The sequence below is a fragment of the Henckelia pumila genome, chromosome 4 (genome assembly GCF_033568475.1).
Source record: "Henckelia pumila isolate YLH828 chromosome 4, ASM3356847v2, whole genome shotgun sequence".
NCBI lineage: Eukaryota > Viridiplantae > Streptophyta > Magnoliopsida > Lamiales > Gesneriaceae > Henckelia > Henckelia pumila.
The window spans coordinates 70,156,753-70,180,534 of NC_133123.1; positions in this window are offsets into that span (position 1 = coordinate 70,156,753).

Genomic DNA, 23,782 nt, shown 5'->3' on the forward strand with positions numbered 1-23,782 from the left:
TTCAGTAATTGTAAAAAATGTATATATATATATATATATATAATAATAATAATAATAATAATATAATATAATATATTATATTATATTATTACACCTTCTTACTTTGCCAATAAAGGGCACTCCTTATCCCATTATAAACCACTTGAAAAACACTACTTCACAACATCTCATTCTACACTTCTAAATTCTTCTCAAACCTCTTTCAAATTCCCTCAACCTTTCTAAACATTTTCATCTCCTCTTTCTTTTTTCTCTTTCTTTCTGCATCCAAGCTCTTCATAAATACCTTTTTGATTCCTTCAACCTTCTAAATACCTTTAAAACTTGTTTATACTATGCATCAAGTTCTTCAAGGATATTGAAGAAAGTTGTAATCTTTTGAAGATTCCAAGTGCTGTACAAATTCAAAGGTTTGTAATGAAGTTTTAATCTATATTCTTGTGTTGCTTATATTATCTATTTATATACTTATATAAATATATTACATGGACGATTCTACCGCCTAAATACTATATATATATATATATAAATATAAATATAAATATATATAAATATACTTATATATAAATATTATATGGCCGGTTATCTGAGATAATATTGTGGTTCCTCCAGTTTCTGATACATATAATCAAAGATTATATGCAGAGCATACTTTTGCAAAGAACACCACGAATATTAACGGACTCAATTAGGCGGTATAACCGGCCATATAATATTTATATATAAGTATATATATATTTATATGAGTAATTTTCAGCTGCTCAATCATTTCTGCCCACCTCGTTCCCGATCATTTAATTGTTTTTTTAAAAATTTTCGTATCACTAAAACACGGTACCGGGTTTTAGTTGTCGTGGACGAATTGGACATCATTATTTGGGCAGCTAAAAATTTCTAATATTTATATTTATAGATATATAATATATATATATATATATATATATATAGTATTTAGGCGGTAGAACCGTCCATGTAATATATTTATATAAGTATATAAATAGAAAATATAAACAACACAAGAATATAGATTAAAACTTCATTACAAACCTTGAAATTTGTACAACACTTGGAATCTTCAAAAGATTACAACTTTCTTCAATATCCTTGAAGAACTTGATGCATAATATAAACAAATTTTAAAGGTATTTAGAAGGTTGAAGGAATCAAAAAGGTATTTATGAAAAACTTGGATGAAGAAAGAAAGAGGAGAGGAAAAGGTTTACAAAGGTTGAGGGAATTTGGAAGAGGTTTGAGAAGAATTTAGAAGTATAGAATGAGATGTTGTGAAGTAGTGTTTTTCAAGTAGTTTATAATGGGATGAGGAGTGCCCTTTTATAGGCAAAGTAATGAGGTGTAATAATATAATATAATATATTATATTATAATATTATTATTTTATATATATATATATACATTTTTTACAATTACAAACAATTACTGAAAATGCATAATACATAATGCACAAATATCTATACTTCGCTTTTTTCAACGATCGAGCATTTATTGTATAAATTATTCTAAATCGGAATCTACCTCTTCTGGTTCATCACTGTTATAGGGATTGGCTTCATAACAGACCACTTGTTTATCTTGTATGTGTGGTAAAAGGATCTTGAATTTGTCCGGCCCAAATATTTGGGTTAAATATGTCTCCGAGATTAATCTATAATCTGACCAGTTGACTAGATAATTATATGGACGTGCTCCGATTATCTCATAAAATTCATAGCATTCTATATGATTATATCGCAGATTCTCTATTTGGAATCGGTATCTTCCTCTGACAGCACTATCCAAAAATATCTTGTGTCTTGCTGGTTTTATCGCAAACCCTTTTACAGTAGGAACTGTTGAAAACACTTTGCAAAGTTGAGTTCTTTGATTTTTAAAATATGTTGCTTTGTGATATTCATTTAAAACCAATTTAGTTCTATCTCCCAATTATTCTAACTGAGAGATATTACTAAATCTGAAGCATAGACTACTCTGAAGTCCATTAGACGACCAATAGTCATTTTTGAATGATCATAAATAGATAAATCAAGATCAACTTTTAAAAGTCTCATAGTTTCGCTTTTCTCACTATCTTCAAAATAATATTCATTGAGATCTTTCCAAATGGAAAGTCCGGGAATAGGACTTGTGGCTACTGAGGCTATGAAATCTTGGATCTCAATTACATCCGAAAAAAAGCTATCAACAAATTTATACTGTATAACAGTTTTTAATTCAGGCTCAAAAGAAAAAGTGGGTTTAGGTTATCATGGGTTTTTAATATCAATCTAGCTTTTGGATGTTTTTCAGGGATGATTTGTTTTTCATAATTTCCTTGGGCAAAAAGGGAATTATTTTGGGATTTTAAGTATTGGTTCTTTTCATTGAGTTCAGAATATTTTTGGTTCAAAATTTCAAGTTCTTCCCTCAATGATTCAATCTCTTTCTCAAAAGTCGATACCTTTTGAGAAGTATCTTGAGTGTGTAATGTGGATGCATAGTATGTGTGGCTAAAGGATTTTCGCAAATTTTTTCTTTACATCCTGGCTGGATATAAAAATCTAAACCAATAGTTTTTCTGCAAGCAGATAATGCTTCGCTGTAAGAATAGTATCCTTTATAAAAAGGATTAGGATAATTTTTTTTTATATTTTTGGCTATTACTTTTGTAACGCCCGGAATTATTTAATTTTGATCCAAGAATATTTAATTTGGGAATATTTAGAGTTTTGATTTAAATTCTAATATTCTTAAATTATTTAGGATTGGAATTGAATAAATTGAGAAGCTGAGGACCAAATTGCAATTTTTGAAGATTTGAGGGGCTAAATTGCAATAATCATTGAAGTTATCTGAATTGTAAAGGCATGGTCAGCATGTATACGTGTATGTGTGTGAAATAATTCAGAATTGGAGAGAAAATATGAACAGAGGATCGAGTTCTTCCTTTTCCCTTCTTGTGATTGATTTTTAAATTGCAATATCTTGAGTTCCAGTTATCCGTTTTTGATTCCGAAAGATGTTTTGAAATCCTTGCAAGAAGACCTTTGAATTGATGTAAGTTTTCTCTTAGTTCATTATGATTTGGGAATTCAAAAATGACAGAGATCAGAATTGTGTATGAATTGTTGTTATTGAACTTCTATGTTGTGTTTTGTTGAAGTTGGGTTGAAGATGGTTGTTGTATCCATTTCGTATGAATTCTCAGCAAGTATTGCAACGTTTCTATTCTATATTCTGCTGGTTTTGATTGAAATTCAGCTGGTATCATTGTAGAAGGGTTATACTTGAGTTTCGGGATTGCCGACTTTAACCGTTACGCCGTCGAACTTATGATTTGAGGCTGTTTTACTATTGTATCTTGGACTAAGATGTTGTTAGGTTGTAGCTAATGATTACTTGGTTTATATGCTGTGATTTCAGTTCATAAACATGACACTTCAACTCAATAATCTCGACTTCGAAACCGATAAAAGAAAGAACAAGGTTGGTAGCTTTTTGCCTTGAAGTTTGGTTGAAGTTTGAGCAGATTTTGAGATTGGTTGGTGATTGTATTGTACAGATTTTGACAAGCTAGAAGACATCTTAAACATCTCATTTTTAAGTTAAAAGTGGACTACTAATTGAATGGGATTATAACTCGAGATGGTTTGTATTGAGTTTCCTAAATCACATACTTATTTGCTTATTTGCTTTTATATGTTTTCCTATGAATGGTTGAATAAGTCTTGATGTTAATGAATGTGATCTTGTTGATATATGTTGCATTCATCTTGCAAGACTTATTCTTTGATTTTGAAATGAACGGAAACGTTCGAATAGACGATTTGAGGGATTATATATGTACGGCCTGGGTGGTTGACTTAGCCTAGCGTCTGATTTACATATATAATGGCTTCAAAGTCTAGAAAAGCAAGATAAGTAGCCCCACCTCGATTGGGAGAGTCAGTGGTTAGTTATGATATCTTCTTCTCGGGATCCCAAACAATGAACTAGAGAACCTTGTTTTAAAACATGCATTGTAGTTACTTTTATATCATGAATTTGATATATGCTTTGTTATGCATGTTTAGTTGCTTTTACTGGGAAATGTATTTCTCACCGGAGTTATCCGGCTATTGTTGTGTTGTATGTGTCATGGCAATAGGCGGGAGTGGAACAGGGCAAAAGCGAACTTGAAGAACAAGGGATGAGGAGAATAGCATGATGATCCGAGTTTAGATGGTTTGTGTGAGCTGTCAATGTTAGTGTTGAGTTCAAGAACATGATCTTGTTGTAGTTACATGTACTAAGACGTGTTGGCTATGAGTTTGATGTATTACTTATATGCTCAAGACTTTAGTTGATGTATATTACTTCTTAGGACTTGAATTGTTGTTGTATACAATGCTTCTTGTTTGATATGTTAGCCTATCTTGAATTGATTTTAAGGCTTTGTTATGACTTATTTCTATCAACTTGACTATGTTAGAATGCATGATAGCTTAGGATTTGGAATAGGCTTTGTACGAGTTGATAGTAGTTGATGAAGGAATAAAGGAACACATTTTGACAGCAAAATTACACCAGATGGATTTTCTGGGAATTGAGCTCGCTCGATCGGGCGATTCCTGCCGATCGAGCGAGGCCTTTATTTCCTGGACAGAAACTTGAGCACATTGGGCTCGCTCGATCGGTGAAGATTGACCGATCGAGCGGGGCCAAAACATGTTGAACCCGAGAGTTGGGCTTAAGTGCTCGCTCGATCGGTGGGTTTTTACAGATCGAGCGAGGTGCTCCATTTTTGAAAAAAAAAAAATTTTTTGCTTTATTTAGACTTTGATTCTTTGTCTATTATTTACAATGATTTGATTAATGAGAGATTAGAACTCGGGTCGTCACAACAGGTGGTATCAGAGCAAGAAAATTCTAGACTGAATTAGATAGCGAGTGGGGTATATCGAGTCATCTTCCATGCTTATTTATTATATTATGCTATGATTGAATTACATGTGGTAAATGCTAGCATGATTTTCTTTCAAGTATTTTATTACATGATGTTGTATTTATTTTATTTGAAATTATGATTTATGATGATTAAAGACGCATGCTTACTGAAATATCTGGAATGATTAGAGGCATGTGTTCTGATAAATTATGATATGCTACCTGATTATCTGATTTGATTGGAAGCATGTCTTGTTGAGTACTTCGATTATTTTTTTAAAAAAAACTTGAATCTGAACCGAGTCTTGATCAGAGGTAAGATGATCAGAGGAGGACTGAGATAGATTTGATGATTGTGGTATTCTAACCTTTTGATAATCAGATATGTCTCGAAGACCAGGACGACCTCCTCTTAGACCTCAGGTTCCTACTCCTCTGCCGGAACAAACAGTGATAACACCGATAGTACCTCAAGCTACAGTCCCGAGCAATGAATCGGGAAGTACCTCTCGAGATATGATAGATATGACTGCCACTCTGATGGAAACTTTATTGAAAAGATTTCAATCATACCATCCGCCTACTCTGAACGGTACTGAAAATGCGGTTGTATGTGAAGGATGGCTCGATAACATGGAGATGTTGTTTGATTCGCTTGATTATGGTGATGAGCGGAGAGTCAGATTAATTGGGCATCAGTTTCATGAGGTTGCTAAGAGCTGGTGGTCCACGAACAAGAAAGCTTTGGAGCGTAGAGGAACTGTACTGACGTGGAATGTCTTCAAAACTGAGTTTTACCAACGCTTCTTTCCAGTGTCTTACCGCAAAGATAAAGGTGCAGAATTTGCGAACCTGAAGCAGGGAAACTTAAATATTGAAGATTATGTTGCAAAATTCACTACATTACTACGTTTTGCTCCACATGTTGCTGATAGTGATGAGGAAATGGCTGATCAGTTCATTAATGGACTAACTCCGGAGGTCTTTACTTTGGTGAACACAAGGCGACCGAATAATTTTGTTGATGCTTTGAACAGTGCCAAAGGAGCGGAAGCTGGTTTGATACAACAGCGACGAGCTTTGTATATCGCTCAGCCTCCGAGACAGTCACAAACCTCAGCTCCAATCTCGCAACAACCTCCTCAATTTGAAATTGGCGGTAGTAGCAGTGGCAAGAAAGGATATTTGCAAGCTCGAGGAAAACAGTTTAAAAAGTCAGGGAGCAGTTCTTCGAGTTCCAGTGGCATGAAACAGAAGCCAGGAGTGTTTTGTAACAGTTGTGGTGGAGGTCATCCAACCGATCAGTGCCGAGGTGTATCTGGGAGGTTCCATATATGCCATCAGACTGGCCATTTTGCGAGGGTGTGTCCTCAGAGAGGTTCTGGACAGTCACGAGGTGCAGAGTCATCACGATCAGTGGCTCAACCTGCGAGGCAAGCCTCTTCTGTTCATTCCTTTCAACCATCACATCCACAGCACAGCAACAGCCAAGGCCAGGAGGAAGTCAGACAGGCAGTCAGCCACAGAGACAACAGGCTCATGTCTTTGCACTGACGGAGGAACAGGCACAGGGAGCACCAGATGACGTGATTGCAGGTAATTGTTCTATTTGTGGTTATCCTGCATATGTATTGATAGATACAGGTGCATCCCATACGTTTATCTCTACACGATTTGCATCCTTACATGCTTTACCTGTTGAATCATTACCTGTTATAGTATCTGTTTCTTCTCCTTTGGGGAAAAGTCTTATATCTATTCAGACAGTTAAGAATTGTTTGTTACAGTATGACGGTAATGAGATAGAGATAGATTGTTTTGTGCTTGGTTTGTCTGATTTTGACTGCATTATCGGAATTGATATGCTAAACAAGTACAGAGCTACCATAGATTGTTTTCAGAAGATAGTGAGGTTCAGACCTGAGATGGCTGGAGAATGGAAATTCTATGGTAAGGGTTCTCGTGCTAAGATTCCTCTGATTTCTGTATTATCTATGACCCGACTTTTGCAGAAAGGAGCGGATGGATTTATTGTATATGCAGTTGATATTTTGAAAACTAGCCCGAACCTGGCTGATTTGCCAGTGGTTAGTGAATTTGCGGATGTTTTCCCTGATGAGATTCCAGGACTACCTCCGTATCGTGAGATTGATTTCAACATAGAAATGATGCCAGGTACTGCACCGATTTCTAAATCACCTTATCGAATGGCACCAGTAGAATTGAAAGAGTTGAAAGATCAGTTGGAAGATTTACTGGCCAAGGGATACATTCGACCCAGTTTTTCTCCTTGGGGTGCTCCAGTATTATTTGTATGCAAGAAAGACGGTTCAATGAGATTGTGCATCGGCTACCGGCAACTGAATAAAGCAACGGTAAAGAACAAATACCCTTTGCCTTGTATTGATGATTTATTTGACCAGTTGCAGGGTTCTTCAGTGTATTCCAAGATCGATCTGAGATCTGGATACCATCAGCTGAGAGTTAGGGATTCTGATATTCCGAAAACTGCGTTCAGAACCAGGTATGGCCATTATGAGTTTATAGTTATGCCGTTTGGTCTTACAAATGCTCCAGCTGTGTTTATGGCTTTGATGAATCGTGTGTTTCAGAAATATCTCGACGATTTTGTGATAATATTTATTGATGATATTCTGATATATTCGAAGAATCTGATTGATCATTCTGAGCATTTGAGAACTGTGTTGAAGACTCTGAGATCTGAGAAACTGTATGCTAAACTGTCAAAATGTGAGTTTTGGCTGAAACAGGTTGTATTTCTTGGACATATCATATTTGGAGATGGTATATCTATTGATCCAAGTAAAGTCGAGGCAGTGATCAGTTGGTCGAGACCAACATCTGTTCCTGAAATTCGTAGTTTCATGGGTTTGGCTGGGTATTATCGCCGGTTCATTAAAGATTTTTCTAGTATTGCAAAGCCGATTACTCAGTTGACTCAGAAGAATGCTCCATTTATCTGGTCTGAAGCCTGTGAATCCAGTTTTATTGATTTGAAGAAGTGATTGACCAGTGCACCAGTCTTGACGATTCCTTCAGGTACTGGTGGTTTCACTGTTTACTGTGATGCTTCTCATCGAGGTTTGGGGTGTGTTTTGATGCAGCGAGGGCATGTGATTGCTTATGCCTCGAGACAATTGAAGCCTCATGAGACCAGATACCTGATTCATGATCTTGAATTGGCCGCCATCGTATTTGCTTTGAAGATTTGGCGACATTATCTGTACGGGGAACAGTTTGAGATTTATTCTGATCACAAGAGTCTGAAATATTTATTTTCACAGTCAGAATTGAATATGAGACAGCGTAGATGGCTTGATTTGCTTAAAGATTTTGATTGTGAAATTAAATACTATCCGGGAAAATCGAATGTAGCAGCTGATGCATTGAGTCGAAAGGTATGTTCTTTATCTCTATCGACGATTGGTGTATCCCAGTTGATTGAAGATTGTTGTCTTTCGGGTTTAGTATTTGATATGAATTATCAGCTTCTGCGACTTTATCAAATTCAATTTGAACCAGAGTTACTTTTGAGAATTAAAGATGCTCAGAAACTTGATCAGGATGTGCAGAATTCGATTGAGAAAGTCCGATCAGGGCATGTGTCTGAATACCAGGTTCGAGATGATCTTTTGTATTTAAACAATCGCCTTGTAGTGCCTGATATTTCTGATGTGAGACAACAACTACTGAAAGAGGCGCATTGTAGTCGTTATAGTATTCATCCTGGAGGTAGAAAGATGTACAACGATTTGAAGACTCGATATTGGTGGAAACCAATGAAGTCTGATATCATTGATTTTGTGTCTCGATGTCTGAATTGCCAACAGGTGAAGGCTGAAAGGAAGAAACCGCCTGGTTTGTTACAGAGTTTATCAGTGCCGGAATGGAAATGGGATCATATTTCCATGGACTTCGTGACGAAGTTACCTCGATCTTCTAGAGGTTGCGATGCTATCTGGGTGATTATCGATAGATTGACGAAATCAGCGTGTTTTATACCTTATCGTATGACATATAGACACGATCAGATGGCAGAGCTTTATGTCCGAGAAGTTGTCAGATTGCATGGAGTGCCAAAGTCTATTGTATCAGATCGTGATCCTCGATTTACATCTCACTTCTGGCACAGTTTACAGAGTGCTTTGGGTACTCAGTTACACTTGAGCACAGCCTATCATCCACAGACAGACGGACAGTCTGAGCGTACCATTCAGACATTGGAGGATATGTTGAGAGCTGTAGTGCTTGATTTTGGCACGAGTTGGCAAGAGTCATTACCTCTTTGTGAATTCTCGTACAACAACAGCTATCAATCGAGTATTGAAATGGCTCCGTTTGAAGCTCTGAATGGTAGGAAGTGTCGATCACCTCTTTTCTGGGATGATATTTCAGAGGTACCTGATATTGGACCTGATATGATTCGAGATATGACTGAACAAGTGAAGCTTATTCAGAAGAGAATGAAGACAGCACAGGATAGACAAACGAAGTATGCCAATATCCGACGACGACCTTTGTCTTTTGAACAAGGGGATAGGGTGTTTCTGAAGATTTATCCATTCAGAGGCACTGTACGATTTGGCAAGCAAGGGAAGTTGTCACCACGATATATCGGTCCGTATGAGATTCTGGAGAGAATAGGCAATCTTGCCTATCGATTAGCTTTGCCTCCATCCTTATCTGGAATACATGATGTCTTTCATGTATCGATGCTTCGAAAATACCTTGCTGATGAATCTCATGTGCTTCAACCTGATGAGGCTGAACTCGACGAAACCTTGAGTTATTTTGAGAAGCCAATTCAGATTCTTGATCGTAAGGACAAGCAACTTCGAACGAAGACTATTCCGCTTGTGAAAGTTCAATGGAGTCGTCACGGTATTGAAGAAGCTACTTGGGAGACGGAATCAGATATGCAACAACGATTTCCAGAGATGTTTCAATGATGTGAGTTCTCCTTTAGTTTTCTATTATCTGATATATCTTATGTGCTGATAGTACTTGAGATTTTGAGGACGAAATCATGTCTTAGTGGGGGAGAATTGTAACGCCCGAAATTATTTAATTTTGATCCAAGAATATTTAATTTGGGAATATTTAGAGTTTTGATTTAAATTCTAATATTCTTAAATTATTTAGGATTGGAATTGAATGAATTGAGAAGCTGAGGACCAAATTGCAATTTTTGAAGATTTGAGGGGCTAAATTGCAATAATCATTGACGTTATTTGAATTGTAAAGGCATGGTCAGCATGTATACGTGTATGTGTGTGAAACAATTTAGAATTGGAGAGAAAATATGAACAGAGGATCGAGTTCTTTCTTTTCCCTTCTTGTGATTGATTTTTAAATTGCAATATCTTGAGTTCCAGATATCCGTTTTTGATTCCGAAAGATGTTTTGAAATCCTTGCAAGAAGACCTTCGAATTGATGTAAGTTTTCTCTTAGTTCATTATGATTTGGGAATTCGAAAATGACAGAGATCAGAATTGTGTATGAATTGTTGTTATCGAACTTCTATGTTGTGTTTTGTTGAAGTTGGGTTGAAGATGGTTGTTGTATCCATTTTGTATGAATTCTCAGCAAGTATTGCAACGTTTCTATTCTATATTCTGCTGGTTTTGATTGAAATTCAGCTGGTATCATTGTAGAAGGGTTATACTTGAGTTTCGGGATTGCCGACTTTAACCGTTACGCCGTCGAACTTATGATTTGAGGCTGTTTTACTATTGTATCTTGGACTAAGATGTTGTTAGGTTGTAGCTAATGATTACTTGGTTTATATGCTGTGATTTTAGTTCATAAACAGGACACTTCAACACAATAATCTCGACTTCGAAACCGATAAAAGAAAGAACAAGGTTGGTAGCTTTTTGCCTTGAAGTTTGGTTGAAGTTTGAGCAGATTTTGAGATTGGTTGGTGATTGTATTTTACAGATTTTGACAAGCTAGAAGACATCTTAAACATCTCATTTGTAAGGTAAAAGTGGACTACTAATTTAATGGGATTATAACTCGAGATGGTTTGTATCGAGTTCCCTAAATCACATACTTATTTGCTTATTTGCTTTTATATGTTTTCCTATGAATGGTTGAATAAGTCTTGATGTTAATGAATGTGATCTTGTTGATATATGTTGCATTCATCTTGCAAGACTTATTCTTTGATTTTGAAATGAACGAAAACGTTCGAATAGACGATTTGAGGGATTATATATGTACGGCTTGGGTGGTTGACTTAGCCTAGCGTCTGATTTACATATATAATGGCTTCAAAGTCTAGAGAAGCAAGATAAGTAGCCCCACCTCGATTGGGAGAGTCGGTGGTTAGTTATGATATCTTCTTCTCGGGATCCCAAACGATGAACTAGAGAACCTTGTTTTAAAACATGCATTGTAGTTACTTTTATATCATGAATTTGATATATGCTTTGTTATGCATGTTTAGTTGCTTTTACTGGGAAATGTATTTCTCACCGGAGTTATCCAGCTATTGTTGTGTTGTATGTGTCATGGCAATAGGCGGGAGTGGAACAGGGCAAAAGCGAACTTGAAGAACAAGGGATGAGGAGAATAGCGTGATGATCCGAGTTTAGATGGTTTGTGTGAGCTGTCAATGTTAGTCTTGAGTTCAAGAACATGATCTTGTTGTAGTTACATGTACTAAGACGTGTTGGCTATGAGTTTGATGTATTACTTATATGCTCAAGACTTTAGTTGATGTATATTACTTCTTAGGACTTGAATTGTTGTTGTATACAATACTTCTTGTTTGATATGTTAGTCTATCTTGAATTGATTTTAAGGCTTTGTTATAACTTATTTCTATCAACTTGACTATGTTAGAATGCATGATAGCTTAGGATTTGGAATAGGCTTTGTATGAGTTGATAGTAGTTGATGAAGGAATAAAGGAACACATTTTGACAGCAAAATTACACCAGATGGATTTTCTGGGAACTGAGCTCGCTCGATCGGGCGATTCCTGCCGATCGAGCGAGGCCTTTATTTCCTGGATAGAAACTTGAGCACATTGGGCTCGCTCGATCGGTGAAGATTGACCGATCGAGCGAGGCCAAAACTTGTTGAACCCGAGAGTTGGGCTTAAGTGCTCGCTCGATCGGTGGGTTTTTACCGATCGAGCGAGGTGCTCCATTTTTGGAAAAAAAAAAATTTACTTTATTTAGACTTTGATTCTTTGTCTATTATTTACAATGATTTGATTAATGAGAGATTAGAACTCGGGTCGTCACAACTTTCCATTCATTAAACATTCCTAGAATATTTCTAGAAAAAATTACATAATGGCTGAAGTTTATTCTTGGTGGACTGTTACTAATTCCATAATTTTCTCCAATCATAAAATAATTTGTCAAAGCATTACAAACTTGGAGTTTTGCAGGGTTTTGGTTTTCTAAATTCCAAATATTATCTAAAATATTTTGCTAAAAATGATTTACGTGTTGTTCAAGACGTAAATTAAATTTACTTTGCTGAAAAATAGGTAATCTAATATCGCATAATTGAATGAAATTACCTCTTTTACCTGGTTGATAAGGTTCGGCAGTTTCCAAGGATCTCATAATTTCTTGAAAAGGAGCTGTGTAACGTTTTTGCTTTTTTGAAAGAATCCAATTTTTTGGATTGCTGTGCTGGTCTTTCATCTATGAATCATTTTTCAAATGATCATTTCTGGTTTTAAAATGCTCAGAATTTTTGTTATTTCTAATTACATTAATACTATTTTTATAAATTGAACAAGATTTAATTAGATTTATATTTATAAGTTTAGGTTTTTCTAAGAAATCAAAATCTAATTTTTTTTATGATCAATTTCAAAAGATATGGAATCATTATTTACTTTATAAGGGGTAATTAAATTAATAAAAGGTGTTACTAAAATTACAGTGTCGTGAATATCATTAACAAGAATAAATGCAGTTTTTATACGAACACCATTTTTTATTATTGATGCTTCTGTTTTTGAATTTACACTCAATCTTGAATTATTAGCAGTAGATAATTTTTCTTGAGTTTTTTTTGAAATTTTTTAGGCACAATGCCTGATTTTATGCAATTTAAATCTGCACCAGTATCAAAAGGAGTTATATTATTAATTTTAAATTTTTCTGAGAAAATGATTTTTATTTTTAAGAGATATTTTCTAGAAGTTATTTCTCTTAATACAAAAAAAAAATATCTTCTAGAACTTTTTCAATATTTTGGATATCTTGTGTTTCTTCTTCAGTTTCAAAAATATTGTCGGTGTTTATATTTTGAAAAATTAATTTTATAACATTAGTATTTTGAACTTGATTTTTTTTAATTCTTTTAATTTTAATTTTATTTCTTTTATTTCTTTTTGTAAATTTTGAATGGATACATTTTTATTTTTTATTTTCTTATCTAAAATATGTTGGAGAACGCGGCGATCAGATCAATCAGGATTGATACCCGGTGCAGCGGAAGTTTAAAAATTTTATATGGAACGATTCCATAATGGGTATCAACCTTACGATTAAATTGTGTGTGTGTAAAAATTAAATAACGATTATAAATTTTTACCTCCAATCTCGAATCGAGATTATGGATACCAACAGATTGCTCTGCTCTTGTTGTATATCCCTGGAACTGATGGACGAACTGTTCTTCAATCAGGTCCACGAACGGATATTTAATCCCTCTGATAGATTGCACTAGAAAATCTATCAGAAGTTTCTACGAAGAGATTAACGAATTTGATCCGTTAAACCAGACTGTAATTCAAAATTCACAGACTGGATTTTACCGAGCAGAGGAGAGAGGGGGTCGGCCACTTCAGAGGAAAATCACTAGGGTTTTTCGAAAATTTTGTGACCTGTTGTGTGTAATTTCTGTACTGCAATAACTTATTTATAATGTAGGCCACTAACAGCTTAGGGCCCATTAGTCATAAGTTCAAGCCCGACAAGCAAAGCCCGCATGTTCAGAAATTAATATAAAATTCATCGTGACTCCGATTGATAAACCGATTTCACCAATGTGCACAGAAACCATTTCTGCACCTTTTAAAGTCAAGATAAATTTTTCTGAATCCGAATTCAGTGGTTTCCAAAAATGTCCATCCCTATGTCATTTTAGGAAATCTTACTCCTCTACTCATAATTAAGAAGTCCAACTTCTTTGTTCATTAAATTTAACTCTTTAAATTTAACTATCTCAACGGGGATTAAAAATCCATTACACTGTGTGACCCTCGATGGTTCAGGGATACAGCTAGCCGTGGGCTCACAACTCCTTGTGACTTGGAACAACAATTTCCGACTTGCCCATCGAATCATGGTAAGAGCGCCTAGCAACATCGCCCCATGATTCCCTAGGTATCACTGATAGTGCCTACAAGAACCAATAGATTTTGGTTAGCGTACAGTACGGTCCCTTCATCCATATATCCCGATCGAATCAACAACCATTGGTATATCGAGAGTCGTTCGAGATTCGATAACTATGCAATACATCTTGAAGATCAAATAGTGACATCGCATGTGCTATTAAGAAACCATTTCTTAAATCACATCATGTACTCTGGCCAGAGATTCGTCACACTAATATCTCCTCAGATCGCATAGGATATCCACACTCGCAAGTATGTGGTGAATCCTTGACAACAAAGCATCGACTCCTATATGTGTTGTAACTGTACCCAATCCCGACACCTGATGACCCCAATAGAGTCGGTAAACGAGTCAAAGCACAGTACTAGTATATAGAGTCTCAATGATGTTTCAAGTAGTAAGGACTAATGGTGTACAACCAAAACCGCGGACTATATCCACTCGATAAGTGATAACCACTTGGAAAGTCCGGATAGGGTAGTTCGATCATTCATCATATGAATATCCATTTGCATGCTTCGAACATCTCTATGTTCCTTACCAATGAAACGTGGTACTCTGCATCGCAAATGCTAGTCTCAAACTCGAGCGATCCTTATCCTTATTATCGGACGGCTCAATCGACTAGGAACAGTTTAGAATATACAGTGACTATAAAATGTGTTTCATGATAGACATCTCCATGTTCTACCACATCTTACATACACTATAGTATATTCAAGGTCTTTATCAAAACAACAATAGTATATCACAATATAACAATATGAAGAAAGATAAAGTCATTGCCATTAATAAAAGTGTAAATAATATTAAACAAAAGATTGTTTATACAAAGAGTCATCAAAGCACTTAGCCACAAGTTGGCTCACCGGGCACCCACTCTTTCAATCTCCCACTTGCCCTATAGCCAACTAGTCATACTACGTAGACCCATTGCTTCGCGATGTTTGTCAAATAATGGTCCTGGCAAGGGCTTAGTAAGTGGATCAGCGATATTGTCTGCAGAGGCCACTCTTTCGACAGTGATGTCTCCTCTTTCCACAATCTCCCGGATGATGTGGTATTTCCTCAGTACGTGTTTGGATCTTTGATGAGACCTTGGTTCCTTTGCCTGAGCAACGGCACCCGTGTTGTCACAGTACACCGGGACTGGACCAACAACTTCAGGAATGATGCCCAAATCTTGGATGAAATTCCTCATCCAAACGGCCTCTTTAGCAGCAGCTGATGCTGCAATGTATTCTGCTTCAGTGGTGGAATCCGCTGTGGTGTCCTGCTTGGAACTCTTCCAAGAGACAGCACCGCCATTGAGCATGAACACAAATCCAGAGGTTGACTTCGAGTCATCCACGTCACTTTGGAAGCTAGAGTTGGTATAGCCTTCCAATTTTAGTTCTCTTCCTCCATATACCATGAACATATTTTTAGTCCTTCGCAAGTACTTAAGAATGTCCTTCACGGCTTTCCAATGCATTTGACCGGGATTAGCTTGATATCTGCTCGTGACACTCAGAGCAAATGCTACATCCGGTCTGGTAGATATCATCCCATACATGATACTACCTATGGCTGACGCATATGGTACGTGTGTCATTTTCTCTATCTCTTCATCAGTCTTGGGACACATAGACTTGGATAGAGAAACTCCATGACACATGGGTAGATGTCCTCTCTTGGACCCATCCATTGAAAACCGTTTCAATATGGTGTCGATGTAGGTTGATTGAGTGAGTCCTATCATTCTCTTAGATCTATCTCTATAGATCTGTATCCCAAGAATATAGGATGCCTCACCCAAATCCTTCATCGAGAATCTACCTGATAACCATATCTTTGTTGACTGCAACATCCCTACATCATTCCCAATGAGTAGGATGTCATAACATAAAGTACTAAGAATGTCACAGCATCCTTAACTACTTTCTTGTACACGCATGGTTCCTCCGGATTCTTGATGAAACCAAAATCTTTTATTGTTTCATCAAATTTCTGGTTCCAACTTCTTGATGCTTGTTTTAGACCATAAATTGATCTCTGAAGCTTGCATACCTTATGCTCGCTTCCCATGGATGTGAACCCCTCAGGCTGCTTCATATAGATTTCTTCCTTAATGTCTCCATTAAGAAAAGCAGTCTTCACATCCATTTGCCATATCTCATAGTCATACCATGCAGCTATGGCAATAAGGATTCTTATGGACTTGAACATTGCAACTGGTGAAAAGGTTTCATCATAGTCAACTCCTTGTCTTTGAGTATAACCTTTTGCCACCAATCGCGCCTTGTAGGTCAATACCTTACCATCAGGCCCAAGCTTTCTCTTGTAGATCCATTTACACCCTATTGGAACAATTCCATCGGGAGGATCTACTAAAGACCAAACTTGGTTTGTATGCATCGAATCTATTTCCGGCTGCATAGCTTCAAGCCATAAATTTGAATCCGCATCAGAAATTGCTTCCTTGAAGTTTCTTGGATCACATCCAACATCGGGTTCATCTTGATCCCCTTCAAGAAGAAGACCATATCGAATAGGAGGTCTAGAAGTCCTCTCGGATCTTCTAGGTACAGGCGTGTCTATCAATGGTTCCTGAGGTGTAGGATCGTAATTTTGTATTTCGGGTTCTTCTCGAATTTCTTCGAGTTCCATCATCTCGCCTTTCTTATCCAATAAGAACTCCTTCTCCAAGAAGGTGGCATTCCTTGAAACAAACACCTTTGTTTCAGCAGGATAATAGAAATAATATCCGATTGAATTATTCAGATACCCTACAAAATAACATAAGCTGGATCGACTATCCAACTTATCTCCCACTGTCCGCTTCACGTAAGCAGGACATCCCCAAATCCTCAAGTACGAATACTTAGGAGCTTTGCCATTCCATAACTCGTATGGTGTTTTGTCCACTGCTTTAGTGTGGACGTTGTTCAACAACAATACCGCCGTTTCAAGCGCATAGCCCCAAAACGAAGGTGGAAGCTCAGTGAAGCTCATCATGGACCGAACCATGTCCAACAAAGTTCGATTACGACGCTCCGATACACCATTAAGCTGTGGTGTCATAGGAGGAGTCCACTGAGAGAGAATCCCATTCTCTTTTAGATAGTCCAAAAACTCGGTACTTAAGTATTCTCCACCTCGATCCGATCGAAGTGTTTTAATACTTTTACCTAGCTTGTTTTCTACTTCAGCCTTGAATTCTTTGAACTTTTCAAATGCTTCAGACTTATATTTCATTAAATATAAATACCCATACCTCGAATAATCATCAGTAAAGGTAATGAAGTAGGTGTGGCCATATTGAGTACCAACTCTAAATGGACCACAAACATCTGTATGGATCAAATCCAACAGATTTTGACTACGCTCAGGTTTCCCCTTAAAAGGACATTTAGTCATTTTTCCTTTTAGGCAGGATTCACAAGTAGGTAGAGAGTTAATATCAGACATATCAAACATGCCCTCTCCCACTAGCTTGTTCATCCTCCTTGAGGAAATATGACCTAGCCTAGCGTGCCAAAGGTTTGCCGGGTTTTGGCTATCGACTTTCCTTTTGTTTGTTGTTGCCGGTTTATCAACATAATTTATTGGAACGTCTTTTAGTTTTAAGTTGTATAGATCGTTTTCAAGTTGTCCATTTCCAATCAAACATTCATTCTTGTAAATATTGCAAATCCCATTCACAAAATTGCAAGAATAACCATCTCTATCAAGCATAGAAACAGAAATAATGTTTTTAATCAAATTCGGAACAAATAAAACATCTCTTAAAAGTAACTTAAAACCGTTCTGCAAAAATAAATAAACATCTCCCACAGCTTTAGCTTCAACTCTGGAACCATTTCCGAGCCTCAGTTGGGTCTCACCCATTCTAATCCTGCGACTTCTTGTCATCACCTGCAAATCATTGCAAATGTGAGATCCACATCCGGTATCCAATACCCAAGAAGCAGTATTAAGTGAAACATTTATTTCAATATAGAACATACCCTTCGCAGTTCGCAACTGCTCTAGATATTCCTTGCAGTTACGCTTCCAATGACCGGGCTTCTTGCAGTAATGGCAAACATCCTTGGATTTTTCCATGTTTGAAGCCTTTGTCTTGTACTTCTTCTCGGGTTCAATTTTCTTGGGTGGGGCAGAACGTTTCTTGCCCTTTGTACTTGGCCCCTTCTTAGCAGAAGAAGAGGAGCCCACCAAGAAAGCCGGTTTATCCTTCTTTAATGTGGATTCATATGTCACAAGCATATTGACCATCTCTTCAAGGGAGGCCTCTATCTTGTTCATATTGAAATTCACCACAAATTCGTCAAACGAAGAAGGAAGAGACAGAAGTAGTAAGTCCACGTTGAGTTCATGCTCCAACACCAAATCAAGGGTTACCGACTTCTGTATGAGCCAAATCACTCGTACCCCATGATCACGGACCGAAATCCCTTCACGCATGCGACACGTCATTAGCTCCTTTACAGTAGCGAACCTTTCAGCCCTCGATTGAGCCCCAAAAAGTTCCTTGAGTTGAACGTGAATGTTAGCAGCATTCACGGTGTCCTCAAATCGCCTCTGGAGTTCATCAGACATCGAGGCTTGCATATAGCATTTGGTCTTGATATCATGGTCCCACCATGTATCAAGTTTGGCTAACTCTTCCGGACTTACGTCAGCTGGTGCTTCCTTCGGAGGATTTCTAACACGTAGAGCATCTTCTCCGAAGTCAAGACAATCTTCAACTTACGGAACCATTCCGTATAGTTTGCGCCAGTCAACTTATTTTGTTCGAGGATCGAGAAAAGTGGATTACGCGAATTCATCTGATGAAATACTGAAAAGAAACAGACAAATATCAGTGATTGTTTAAGCAATTTATTAAGACATAAAATAGGCGATATTTATTTTATGAATCTCTCTCCCACTATTTTAACGATTTCACTACCCTCTAGTGAAAACGGGAAACTGTTTTTCTTAGTGAAAACATGGAGTCCAATTGACAATCTATGGTCCCGAATAATATCAGCCAACCATAATTTCAAAAGGTAGAGCCCAATTGCTTCCAAAGCAACTTCCATGTTTTTACCTCATGTCCAATAAGGGCCCAATAATATGACGCCGTTTATTGTGACATGTCAAGATGACCCATCAATATTAAGTTGTGATGGACGGTCGCCATGTGGATCCCCCAATAATATGAGCCGATCCCATGGGAGTTCCACCCAACTTACAACATGTGTCGATCCAATGTACAGCTTTCCGACGAACGGGCCCCCCCAATAATATGAGTCGGACCGTATCCGCGGGTAGCATCTCATACATTGATCGTTGATGGAAGGTAGGAACATTTAAACAAATTTAAATTTCCTTTATTTATCTTGATATCAATTTTAAATCATATTTAAAATGAGGGATTTTAATTATAAAAATTTGTCTCATCATTTTTAAAATTTTGTATGCTTGTCGGATTCACACAATTTTGTCTAAAACATGCATACAACTATAATATCACATATTATATAGGATGATCGATTCCATTTCTAATCGACCCATGGTTGCCAATCACGAGTCTTAGTCCAATCCTAGGTAATATGCAGTATGCAATGCAATCCTATTACATTGAGCTTCCAATTTACATTTCTTCTGTCTTTACTGTCTGCTGGGCCCACCTCCATCTTCAAATCTTGATCTCCCACTAAATCTAATTTATTTACAATAAATAACAATGACAAGTAGGGGATACATTTTAAGGGGTGGGAACGGGCCATAAACCAAGCCCACTTTTATTACATATGACATTCATATTGGGCCATAAACCAGGCCCATTAATAAATCCAACAACAATAAAAACAAATGTAAATTCCTAACATGCACCTACAAAATTGGTCATGGCAATCGATCATCCTTATCCAATAACATTTAATTCAAAATTAATTTATTGGATAACATGCAATGGCAATTTAAATTTAAAAGGATAAAATCATATTTCATACATAAAATCTTATTTTATATACAAAATCATATTTTATCTTTTTATCAAATAAAATCATATTTTATCTATAAAATCCAATTTTATACATAAAATCATATTTTACTCAATATATCCATAAGATCATATCTTATCATCAATTGTACCAAAAATAATTAATTTCAAAATTCAATTTAACGGATAAAATATTTAAATTTTCCAAAAATTCAAATTTATCCAAAAATCAATTTTAAAATTTTCGGACTCGAACAATTCGATCCGACGCCTCGTGGACCAATCAAAAACAATTTTTGATCAGACCAAAAATAGAATTTTAACATATTAAAATTTAATTTAAAAATTAAAAAATAATTTTTCCCGCGGGCCGCCCGTGACATTCCCGGGCTGCACGCGCCCTAATGGGGTCGGGCCGGGCAGCCCGGCTGTCCCTAGAGCAGCGACGATCACTGCCCTGGGCAGCGCCGTGCGCTGCCCGGGGCAGCGATGAGCGATCCAATCGCTGCCCGGGTTTTTGCCCGAAATTTTTTTTTTTTAATTTTAAATATTTATTTTGTTTCAAAAACCGAGGCTTAAAAAATTTTTGTACAATCGATTAATTTAATCGCTTGATCTGAGCAACCTGGCTCTGATACCACTGTTGGAAAACGCGGCGATCAGTTATATGGAACGATTCCATAATGGGTATCAACCTTACGATTAAATTGTGTGTGTGTAAAAATTAAATAACGATTATAAATTTTTACCTCCAATCTCGAATCGAGATTATGGACACCAACAGATTGCTCTGCTCTTGTTGTATATCCTTGGAACTGATGGACGAACTGTTCTTCAATCAGGTCCACGAACGGATATTTAATCCCTCTGATAGATTGCACTAGAAAATCTATCAGAAGTTTCTACGAAGAGATTAACAAATTTGATCCTTTAAACCAGACTGTAATTCAAAATTCACAGACTGGATTTTACCGAGCAGAGGGGAGAGGGGGTCGGCCACTTCAGAGGAAAATCACTAGGGTTTTTCGAAAATTTTGTGACCTGTTGTGTGTAATTTCTGTACTGCAATAACTTATTTATAATGTAGGCCACTAACAGCTTAGGGCCCATTAGTCATAAGTTCAAGCCCGACAAGCAAAGCCCGCATGTTCAGAAATTAATATAAAATTCATCGTGACTCCGATTGATAAACCGATTTCACCAATGTGCACAGAAACCATTTCTGCACCTTTTAAAGTCAAGATAAATTTTTCTGAATCCGAATTCAGTGGTTTCCAAAAATGTCCATCCCTATGTCATTTTAGGAAATCTTACTCCTCTACTCATAATTAAGAAGTCCAACTTCTTTGTTCATTAAATTTAACTCTTTAAATTTAACTATCTCAACGGGGATTAAAAATCCATTACACTGTGTGACCCTCGATGGTTCAGGGATACAGCTAGCCGTGGGCTCACAACTCCTTGTGACTTGGAACAACAATTTCCGACTTGCCCATCGAATCATGGTAAGAGCGCCTAGCAACATCGCCCCATGATTCCCTAGGTATCACTGATAGTGCCTACAAGAACCAATAGATTTTGGTTAGCGTACAGTACGGTCCCTTCATCCATATATCCCGATCGAATCAACAACCATTGGTATATCGAGAGTCGTTCGAGATTCGATAACTATGCAATACATCTTGAAGATCAAATAGTGACATCGCATGTGCTACTAAGAAACCATTTCTTAAATCACATCATGTACTCTGGCCAGAGATTCGTCACACTAATATCTCCTCAGATCGCATAGGATATCCACACTCGCAAGTATGTGGTGAATCCTTGACAACAAAGCATCGACTCCTATATGTGTTGTAACTGTACCCAATCCCGACACCTGATGACCCCAATAGAGTCGGTAAACGAGTCAAAGCACAGTACTAGCATATAGAGTCTCAATGATGTTTCAAGTAGTAAGGACTAATGGTGTACAACCAAAACCGCGGACTATATCCACTCGATAAGTGATAACCACTTGGAAAGTCCGGATAGGGTAGTTCGATCATTCATCATATGAATATCCATTTGCATGCTTCGAACATCTCTATGTTCCTTACCAATAAAACGTGGTACTCTGCATCGCAAATGCTAGTCTCAAACTCGAGCGATCCTTATCCTTATTATCGGACGGCTCAATCGACTAGGAACAGTATAGAATATACAGTGACTATAAAATGTGTTTCATGATAGACATCTCCATGTTCTACCACATCTTACATACACTATAGTATATTCAAGGTCTTTATCAAAACAACAATAGTATATCACAATATAACAATATGAAGAAAGATAAAGTCATTGCCATTAATAAAAGTGTAAATTATATTAAACAAAAGATTGTTTATACAAAGAGTCATCAAAGCCCTTAGCCACAAGTTGGCTCAGGGCACCCACTCTTTCAAAATATTAGTTAATTCATAAGTTTTCTTGGAAGTACTTGGTAAAATTTTATTTTCTTCTTTACTTTTTAATGATTTTTGAATTTTTTCTAAATAGTCCTTTTGAATATTTGGATCATCAATATTTTTTAATACATTTAAAAAAAGTGGTTGATCTATTGAAAGCATATTAATTTTTTTTTTCAGATTCTTCACTGGTTGTAATTAATTCATCAATTTGTAAAGACTCATCATGGTTAGAATTTTCAAATTATGTATCTTCATCCGAAGAATCTACTAAAAGATTAGAGATTTTATCTAAAATTTCTTCATTTAATTTTAATTCATTTAGTTTTTAATTTGCAGTATGACTTGTTTTATGACATCTATAACATTCAATATCTTTAAAAGATTTTTTAGTACTTTGTTAGGATCGAAATACGTGTGTAGAGAGGGGGGGGGGGTGAATACACACTTAAAGATATTTTAGAGCTACAATAGCTCGTTCTTGAAATGTTAAAAAATAAACCAAGCATCGATGAATTATATCGAGTTTGGTTTTCAAACCAAGCGGAATACACTCGAAATATTCCTTCGTAGAAACCGAATAAACATTTTATAAATCATTTGAAAGAATGCAAGTTGAAATAATAAAAATAGTTTGGTTGAAGCATTTTATCAAACACTTTGTGTGTAATATTTTGGTCTATAAAGAACACTTAAAATGCTTCAACGATGCTTTCTAAAAACAGTGGAAATAATAATGTAAATGCGATAAACAAATAGACACGAATTTGTTTATGGATGTTCGGAGCTCAATCTCTTACGTCACCCCTTCTTCCACCTCGGAAGGATCCACTAGAAGACTTTGATTTATACAAACTCATTTGTACAAACCCAATCCAATTTAGGACTTATCCAATGCCTAAACAAGAACTCCTAGTCACTCTCGATCGTAGGCCTCAACCTCACAATCCACATATTGTTTAACGTCTCTTATGCCAAGACTACAAACACAATGTTTAATATCTTTGTGCTAAGACTTTCACTAACTAATCTTTCAAAGCATGCC